General features: G+C 55.8%; 1 long non-coding RNA gene across 1 annotated transcript; it reads left to right on the forward strand.

The window, feature by feature from the left end:
- Window positions 1-2,666: 2,666 nt before the first annotated feature.
- Window positions 2,667-6,362, forward strand: LOC135576019 (uncharacterized). Its single transcript, XR_010467549.1, has 3 exons — window positions 2,667-2,889; window positions 3,158-3,295; window positions 6,249-6,362. It is a non-coding gene; the product is annotated as an uncharacterized LOC135576019 (long non-coding RNA).
- The last annotated feature ends 2,951 nt before the right edge of the window (window positions 6,363-9,313 follow it).

A 9,313-nucleotide genomic window follows, 5' to 3' on the forward strand; every position in this document is an offset into this window, starting at 1 on the left:
TTTCTGCCTGTCTTCCCTTTCCCTGTTCTTCTTTCTCCATCTCTGTCCAGATTACTGCCCCTTTTCCTTCTTGATGTCTTTCTGTCCTGGTTTTCTTTCTGTCTTCCTTGCCTGTTCCCAGTCCCATCCTTTCTCACTATATCACCCCTGTCCAGCTGGCTCTGCCTTTTCTTTTTCTTCTCTTCCTCTTTCCTGCTCCTCAGCCCTCTTTTCCTCTCCCTCCAGCTCATTGCTGCATGTTTCCCCTTTCCAGTGTCTTCATTTGGATCCGAACTTTGCTTTATTTCTCAGACTTTCTTTTTGTCTCTCCATCTGTACATCCCCCTCCCTGTCTTTCTCTAGCCCCTTCCTGCTTCTCCTCCTCCCCCCTCCCCATCCCTCTGTCCTGCTCATCAGCCCTGCTGTTTCTTCCTCCCTGTTTCTTCACAGCTCCTTGTCCCTTTCTGCCTTGATCTCTCCATCTCTCCATCCTTTCCCCTGTGTGTTTCTTTCTGTCTCAGCTCCTCTGTCTTCTCTCTTGTCTCATTTGTCTCTCTCTAGTCCTCTGTCCTTCTCCCCAGCAGCTTGAACTGAATGACCAGGTGTCCCTGCACTCTGGTGTTTGCTCATCCCTGCCCTGGGGAAGATCTGTGTCTGTAGGGCTGGGGATCATTCAGGAGCTGGTCTCCTGCAGACAGCAGAGCCAGGTGCAGCTACAGCAGAGGTTGTTCTCAGCTGCTGCTTGTGCAGCTTGTTGGAAGGGCAGCTGTGGGCCTTCTTTGGAAGGGAGGTTTCTTGTTCTGTGCTTACTGCTCCTCAGGACCCTGCACAGGAGCGCTGTTGGGGTCTGCAGGGACGGGTGGGAGCTGCTGTGACTCCTGGTGAATGTGAACTCAACTTGTCCTCATGTCCTCGAATGAAACCAGACTGGCTGTAGGTGGATTTCTTGCCTGTTTCAGTTCCAAACTACATGTTTGGCACTGAAGGACATGAGAGTTTGTGCTGTTTTCCAGATGTCAGTGGCTGCGAATCAGCTGAGAACATCACTGCCTTAGGTACCAGGGCAGGTGGTCTGTGATCAGGGATGTGGACTTGCATGGCAGTGCTTTTATGAACATTTGATGGTCTTGCCACTTCAAAGCCCTTCATTTTCCTGGAAATTTTAAGATGATATTTCTTATTCGGAGGTTCACACTCTGGTTGGACTTGATGTTGAATGGTCCATATAATGGGCTCCATAAAATAAGAATCTCGCTTCCTTGTTGTTTTCTTACACTGTCTGAATTTGGTAAGCGAGAGCAAGAGTGGTTGACAGTGTCTGTTTTTTGAGAGTAACGTATTCCTGACTCTCCCTCTCTGTATGGTGAAGGTTTCTGCCTGCACTGTGATTTTGCTGGGCTGTGAGGCTGTGTTGGAGCAGCAGAGGTAAGAAGTGGTGGCTTTAAAGGCATTGAAGCTGTGGTAAAACCAGCAGGTAAAGCTGGTTTCTTCCTAGAGAGCTGCCTGACAAAAATAGTTACAAGACCCTTGAAGTTGGTGCTTTTGGGATTGATTGATTGATTGATTGATTTCTGGGAAGCAAGAAGTGAGAGCCTGTGCACTCCCATAGGCAGCGCTGCCTCCCAAATAGGTGCACCCTTCTCCACTTGTGTTCCTTCCATGCTGGTGTAGAACAAGGCCATGCAGTAGTGTGCAGATGTGGTGACTGCAATGTGACCATGAGGTCACAGCCCCACGGTGACGTGCTGTGCTGTGTCTTGGCAGCAGCAGCATCATGGTGCGAGCGTGGGGGCCATGGTCCTCACCCTCCTCCTCCTCCTGGTGCCCCTGCCAGCCCGGGACGCCCAGGCTGCTCCAGCCGAGCGCAGGGAGCAGGTGGGCGGGCAGGGGCAGCACCCAGCCCCGAGCAGCTCAGCAGGGCAGCAGTGGGGCCAGGGCTGGGGCTGGGGCCGGGAGAGCAGCCGGGCTGGGCCGGGCAGGGCGAGCCAGGCAGCACCAGGGTGTGGGCAGGGGGCAGACGCCCCGCAGGGAGGGGAGAGGGGCTGCGGCTGCTTCAGGGGCAAGTTCTGGGCAAGCAGGGGCTGGGAGTGGTGGCCCAGGGGCAGAAACCAGCACTGAGTCCCTGTGGGCCCTCGCTGCCCCCCAGCCTCGTGCCACACGGCCCCATCCCAGGGCACGCTTTGAGACTTTGGGCCTGTTTCAAATCAAAGCTGGGATTGCTTTGGCCCTTTGGGCCAGTTTTGAGCTAAATCTGGGCACATTTGTGCGCTTTGGGGTCGTTTCTGCCTAGATCTGGGAGTTCTTTGGCTTTGCAGTCCAGTTTCTACCCAAATCTGGGCGTGTTTGGGCCACTTTTGGCCGTTTTTTACCCAAATCTGGGCGTACTTTGACTTTGTGGTCCAATTTCACCCCAAATCTGGGGATGTTATACCCCTTTTTGGCCAGTTTTGATCCAAATCTAGTGGTGCTTTGGTTTTTCTGGCTCTTTTTACCCGATATATTCAGGTGCTTTTGCCCATTTTTTCCCCTAATGGAGGTGCTGTGTTCCCAAATATGGGATGTTTTCACCTTTGCCGACAGTTTTGCTCCCAAATGTGGACGTTTTTGCCTCTTTTGGCCACTTTTTGCCCAAATACTCAGAATCTTTTGCCTGTATTGGCCAATTTAGCCCCCAAATATTTGGAATATTTAGTCATTTTTCCAGTTTTCTCCCTAAGTAGGGCTATTTCTCTGCAATAGATGGGCATTGTTTCTCTCTTCTTTATGTCCTCTTTTACCCGAAATGCAGGAGTATTGCTCTGTGAGCCTGGAAACCTCTCTGGTCTGTGCTTGACTCCAGGCCATGGCACTGGCAGAGTTGATGGAGCTTCTCAGCTGGATCCTGGTTATGAGCCTTGGGCTGTCCCAGAGGTACGTTGTCACTGTCTGTCTGCTTGAAGGAATAAACACTCACGTTTTAATAGGTTATTCACGTGTGATTGTACCCAAGATCATCTCAGAGGCTTTTCAAAAGCTTTTTGGTCCTTGGTGGTGTTACACAGACAAGTCATAAATACTATTTCCCTGCAAACCTGCTAGGTCTCAGCAAAAAGGTCACGTATGTTCCATTTCTAGCTGTGGGAACGTACACCTTTGTGTGTGTCCTGTGTCCTTACCTCACCCCCTCCCGTCACTGCAGGTGACTGAGGAAGAAGGAGATCACAACATGCCATGGAAGCTCCTCCCCTGTGTTTGACTCCCTGTTTGGTTCCTGCAGTCCATGGTGATCAAGCCTCTTGGTGTAATCCTGTTCCTGAGCCTGGGGGCAATCCCAGGGGTAGGTGTTCAGTCTTCATTGGTCACTGGCCTTTTGCATTTGTTAATATTTGGTTTATTATTTGTTAACATTTTCCTGCAATAGTTGAGCCTTGCAGTAGCCAGCAGGCTCTTTTCTAGTAGAAACATGGATGGTCATGTTTTTGCCCTGGTGCTCCATGCTGCCACCTTAGTGTGGGTTTTCTTTTGTGTGTGTGAGAGGTGTCCTGGTCAGAAGGCCCTGAGAGCCCCCACGTTTGTCCATCTGGTCCTTGAGGGGTGTTGCATGTGGCCTGGTCACAGTAGTTTTCCTGGTCACAAACCCTGCATCTGGCCAGGAAGGCTGAACACGGCCTCCTGCCTGGGCTCCTGCTTGCGTCGCTTCTTCCGTGGCAGCATAAGGCTGGTGTCCAGAAGGAAAGCCGCGTGCCCGCTGCGCTGTCACCCCTGTGACCGTGTGCTCCACTCTGCACGAGAGGACAGCAGCAAAGAGGAGCGGGGATTCAGCCCTTCTGCCCCCTGCCAGGAGAACGGTGCCAGGGAGAGGCCCAGGAGCAGATCCCCGCACTGGGGCAACGATCTCCGCAGCTGGGTTGTGGAGACCGCGGACTACGAACACTCAGATGGGAGGAGCGGGAGAACCAGTCCCCTGAGCTGTGACCCCACTCACAGGGATGACAGAGCTGCAGTGCCCTCCAACCGCAGCTCTCAGTGTGCTCCCGCCCCAGTGCTGCTCAGGAGCAAACCCAGCCAAGGCACAGGAAGCGGAGCAGGTCCCCACAGCAGGGCCATGATCTGCGCAGCCAGCTTATGGAGATCATGGACCAGCATCGCCTGGCAAGGAGCACGAGGAGGTGGAGAATAAGTTCTCCATGTTGGGACCGAGCCCCAAGGGAGGTTGCAGCTCCAGTTCCCCGCAATGCCAGCTCCCAGTGTGCTTCGGTACCCCCAGCTGCTCAGAAGAAACCTCATCTGAGGCACAGAGACCGGAGAAGATCCCCACAGCGGGGTCATGATCTCCACAGCTGGTTTGTGGACACCACAGACTATGATCCCTCAGCAAGGAGGAGGAGGAGGAAGGCTTCGGTGCCCAAGAGATACACATCAGGAAAACAGTCATGGCACTGCAGTAGTGATGGGGGCAGATTGTGACCTGAGAGAGGAAGGAACACAGCATTTGACCCCAGCAATGTCAGAGAGGAGGAGGAGGAGGAGGAAGAATCCAGGAAGCACTAAAACTTCCTCTAGCAGGGACCAAGCTGCACCAAGGGCACCAGCAGCTCCCCCATCCCTCCTGCCAGTGCTGCCTCTGACCAGGCTCAGAGAGCCCCTCCAGACACACGGACAGCTCTGCCTGCCTGCCCACAGGCCCCTTGAGGAAGAACCTGAATCTGGGTCCAATGTTTGGGATCGCTTCCCCAAAACAACACTCATTTCGTACCAGCAGGCAGAAAAGCCAAACCCATAATTAAAAATGTGTCCTTTACAGGGTGTTTTCTTCTCTGTGGATTTTGGGGCAATTGGTGAGTGCACCCAGTCTGAGCAGTTTACGTGATGGGATTTTGAGAGCTGTGTGATGGCATGTGCCCATGTTGCAGTCTCTTTTGTTTTAAATATGGAGGTTGAGTCCCTGGAACTGAAATGGGCTGGATGAGCCAGCGGCAAGTGAGACTGACACTGGCTGACGGCCCGGTCCAGAGCGTGTTGCTCAGTGGCACCAAGTCTGGTTGCAGGCCAGTTACAGGCAGTGTCTCCCAGGGGTCAATACTGGGTCCAATCCTGTTTAACATCTTCCTTAAGTGGTCGGGATGGTGGGGCAGAGTGCACCCTCAGCAAGCTGGCGGAGGACACCACGCTGGGAGGAGTGGCACTTAGGCCAGGGGGTCGTGCTGCCATCCGCAGGGACCTGGGCACACTGGAGAGATGGGCTGACAGAGATCTCACGCAGCTCAGCAGAGGGTGCTGTGTGAGTGACGCGCACTGGCAGAGAGTGCCCAGGGAGCTTGTGGAGTCTCCTTCCTTGGAGATGTTCCACAGCCCTGTGAACACCATCGTGGACAACCGGCTGCAGGTGGCCCTGCTTGAGCAGGGGGTGGGACCAGGTGACCTCACCCTCCAAGTGACCTCACCCTTCAGGTGACCTCCTGGCCAGTCTCAAGTAGCCTGTGATCTGTGAAATGGATGCCTAGAAGAGGATCCAGCCACTAACACTGTCACCCTCAGGCAGCCATCGACAACTCCACCAGCAAGCTGCAGGCCCTGGAGGGAGAAATCCACCCCTGAGGAGCACAGGCACCTGCACCCCGAATCCCAGAGCTGCCCCAGCCCGCTCCCCCTGCAGCTGTCCCAGCCCAAAACCTCCCTGACCTGTCCCACAGCTCCGGGCCACCCCACGGCCTCTCCTGGCAGCAGCAGCTGGGCCTGGGGCTGCTCCATCCTCCGTTAACGCAGGTGCCAGCAGCACGGGTGCGGGGAAGGAGCGGGGTGTGCAGGAGCTCCTGCAGCAGGCGGTCTCCAGCCAAGCAGCTGCGGGAATCGTGGCTGCTGGTTTGTTCTCTGCCAGAGGCTGCACTGGGGCCCTGGGGCTGTTGTTGCTGCATCTGGCTCAGGTGTGCGTGGGCTGCTTTGGCCTTGTTCTCCCGGTGGGGTGTGTAAAGGGGCAGGTGGGCACTTGCTGGCTTTGGAGAGGAGCTGCTGGGGCTGGAGCTGGAGAGAGCATTAGAAGGAGAAGCAGCTGGAGGATGAAGTAGAGGGGATCCCCACAGCTGCTGCTCCAGCTGCACAAGAGACAGCTGCCCCTCTGGGCGAGGAAGAGTCCCTGTGAGCCGCCTCAGCAGAGCAGATCACAAACGTGCACCGCAGGGTCTGTGTCAGTGAGGAAAATTACTGTACGGCCGTAGAGTGTGTGTTTGCGTGGTGTGTGTCTGGGAAGCCTCGTGGTGTAAGAGCTGTCAAACACCAGTGTCTTCTCCTAGGTGGAGGATGGGCAAGCGGCTGGGGCTACAGAAGAGAAAGGGAGGACAGAAACACAGAGACAGAGTTGCCTGAACTCCACAACTTGCCTGGCAGTGCAGAGAGCGGGAACTGTGGTGAGCCCTGGGCCCTGGGGGTCGTGTCACCCTCTTTTGTGTCCCAGTCCTTCCCTGCCCTCTCCTGTTTCCTTCTGTGTCGGGTTTTTTTGGCTTCCACGTGGCTCTCTTCCCCTCTGTTATTATGCTCTGCTCCCTGTCACCCCTTTCTCTTTTCTCCAAGTCTTTGTCATCCAACTGTTCCTCTCCTCATTGCTGCTCTTTCCTGCTCCCTGTGCATTTTTTTTCTGTCCCTCTCTACCCTTCAGGCCATTGTCTCTTTCTTCTTCTCCATCTCTTTGTCTTGATCTGCGTCCCTGTCTTTTTCCCTCATAATCTTCCTGACCTGTTCTCTGTCTTTTGTCTCTTTCTGCCTCTATGTCCTGCTCTCTGCCCTTGTCTTCCCCTCTCCTTCATTCCTTCTGCTCTTCTTTCCTTCTTTCTCTCTTGCCGTGTTCTGTTCGCTGTCGTGGGTCCAAAGCGGGGCAGAGTGACAGCCCAGGGACCAATGCGGGGCAGCGTCACCTCGGGGAGGAGACTGGCCGCCCTGCCGCCCTGTGCTGGCAAAGGTGGAAGTGAGAAGGCGGCGGCTCTGCCGGTGGCCGGGCTGAGCTCGGACGTGGCGCCCGTGGGGCTGCCCCAGGGCTGAGCAGCCCCCGGCCCTGGCCCCGCCTCCTCTCTTCAGCCCTCCCCCCCTTGCCCGTGTTCTGGACCCCCCGTCTCTGTGGGAGCCACCGCCTCACAGAGTCAGTGTCCCTGGGCTGTGCCACCACACAGCAGCCATGGGCCACTGGGCTTCTCGCCGCCATCGCCGCCAGCACGTGACCGACAGCGATGAGGACGTGACGCTGAGGTGGAGGACGGGGTGGGTGGTGATGATGGCGGGGGCCGTGTTTGCCGTGGGGGTGCTCGCTCTCATCTCACCCACGTCCCCTCCCGCAGCACAAGCGACCCCACAGCGCCTGGAGGACGGTGAGGAGGGGAGGACGTGGCCGCCATCCCACGTCTGGCCTGAGATGGTGAGTGGAGCAGGGGGGTGGCGGGGCTGGGGTCTCCCCTCAGAGCAGGGGGTCCCAGGGCTGACGCTCTCCCCGCCTCCCCACAGCTCCTGCTCATCATCTCCTGACGCTGCCCGACCTGCTGAGCCGGGGCCAGACCTGCTGCTGCCGCCACGAGCTGTGAACAGCGAGGCCGCCTGGGGCCACTTCTGCCCCCTCTGCCCCCACCAGCACCCGGCCCTGCAAGATGCCGCAGTCTCAGCTGTGAGCCCCCGGCACCGCCAAGGGAGGGGAGGGTGGTGGCACTTTGTCCCCAGCCCATGACAACGTCCCTGCTTCCCCCTCCAGACACCAACGGGCTGAGCCTCCAGGGCCTGGGCCCCTGTCAGCAGCCAGCGCTGGTGGCCTCCATCCCATCCCCCTTTGCTCACGGCCACCACAAGCTGCCGCCTGCCCAGCAGCACCTCTTCCTCCTGGGTTATGGCAGGACCCTCTTCTTCCTCCATGACTCTGGCTGCCACACCTGCCACTGCCAGGCCCTCTCCCGTGGCATCGATGACGTACGCCGACCCCTCACCCCACCCCTTTCGCCCATGCCACCGCCACGCTGGGTGACCGTCCCCTCCTCCCCACGGGTGACAGCAGGCCCCTGTGAGGAGCCCACCCATATCTACGTGCTGATGGGGCAGGAGCAGCAACAGCTCAGCAGCAGGTCCTCGTCACAGAAGGTAACGTGCATTGGAGACTTTCAAAAGGCCTTTGAAACTGCTGTGAACCGGGGCCCCGTGAGAGTCATGGGAAGGTCATCAGCCTTGCAGCTCTGCAGCAGTTAAAACTGCCACTGAAACACTCTCGGTGGCAGATGCTGTTCTGTGGGTTTCAATTTGGGTATTTTTTAATCATTTTGTTGAGGTGCAATTCTTTATTTGGAATCAGGTGACGGGATTGACGCTCATCTTCTCTTTCTGGAGCACATCCTGACATCCTTTGTCATCCAGAGCCCTGTGTTCCTGAGAGGAGCGATGGCCACAATGGAGAATGACCTCTGTGAGTAGCAGCTGCAGCAGCAGCCTCGGACTTTGTGAATCCCCAAGGTCAACGGACGTGGCTGGTGCTCAATTCCTGAATACTGATGTGCTGACAACCCAGAGTGGATTCTGGGGCACTTCCTGAGAGCAGCCAGACTTACCAAGGTGTTCTCAATTAGACACGGGAAGTTGTGTTTCCTCACTCCCTGCCGCTCTGTACAGGAGTTTTAAAGATGTCGTTGCTCGCAGAAAGGTCCGACATCAGTAGGGTTACCTTCTGTGCCAGGTACTTGGTTGTTTTCATCAACTTACAATCAAGAAAAGGGAAGACTTGACCTGCTAATGCCATTCAAGACTCTAGAGGGAAAGGAAGGTTGTCTGGGGCACAGAAACGAGTGTGGGTTTGTTGGACTTGAGGCAAAGTAAGCAGGGGAACACACTTTTTCAAAACTGTTTCTTGACCAGCAAATTGCAATGGCAGTGTTAGGCTTGCCCCAACGTATCTCTGTTGGAGGTTAGGGCTGGTTGTCCTGGGTACTCCTGTAGAAAACTTGACTGTTAAAATGCGCTTTCATGCAACAACATTATTTCTTTTCAAATGTGGTTTCTTGGCAGTCGTTGCTGAGGGAATGGCTCCACCACAGAGGATCTTCTTTCCCCTAGAGAAGATTTGCATGGCCTCACAGCACAACCAGAGAGCTGGAGCGGGACTGCACAACGTGGGCAACCCATGCTTCCTCAATTGCATCCTGCAGTGCCTGACGTACACCACGCTCTGGCCAACCACCTGCTCTCTGGGGAGCACAGCCAGGCCTGTCAGTACTTCTGTGAACATTTCCTTCTAAATCTGCTGGGCAGTTCCCAAGGGCTGCCAGTATCTGGAACTGATTTAGGAGAAAAGCAGCCCTTGTTTGTCAGTCCCTGCAGGGCTGTTCTTTGAACATGC

The sequence above is a fragment of the Columba livia genome, chromosome 22 (assembly GCF_036013475.1).
Source record: "Columba livia isolate bColLiv1 breed racing homer chromosome 22, bColLiv1.pat.W.v2, whole genome shotgun sequence".
NCBI lineage: Eukaryota > Metazoa > Chordata > Aves > Columbiformes > Columbidae > Columba > Columba livia.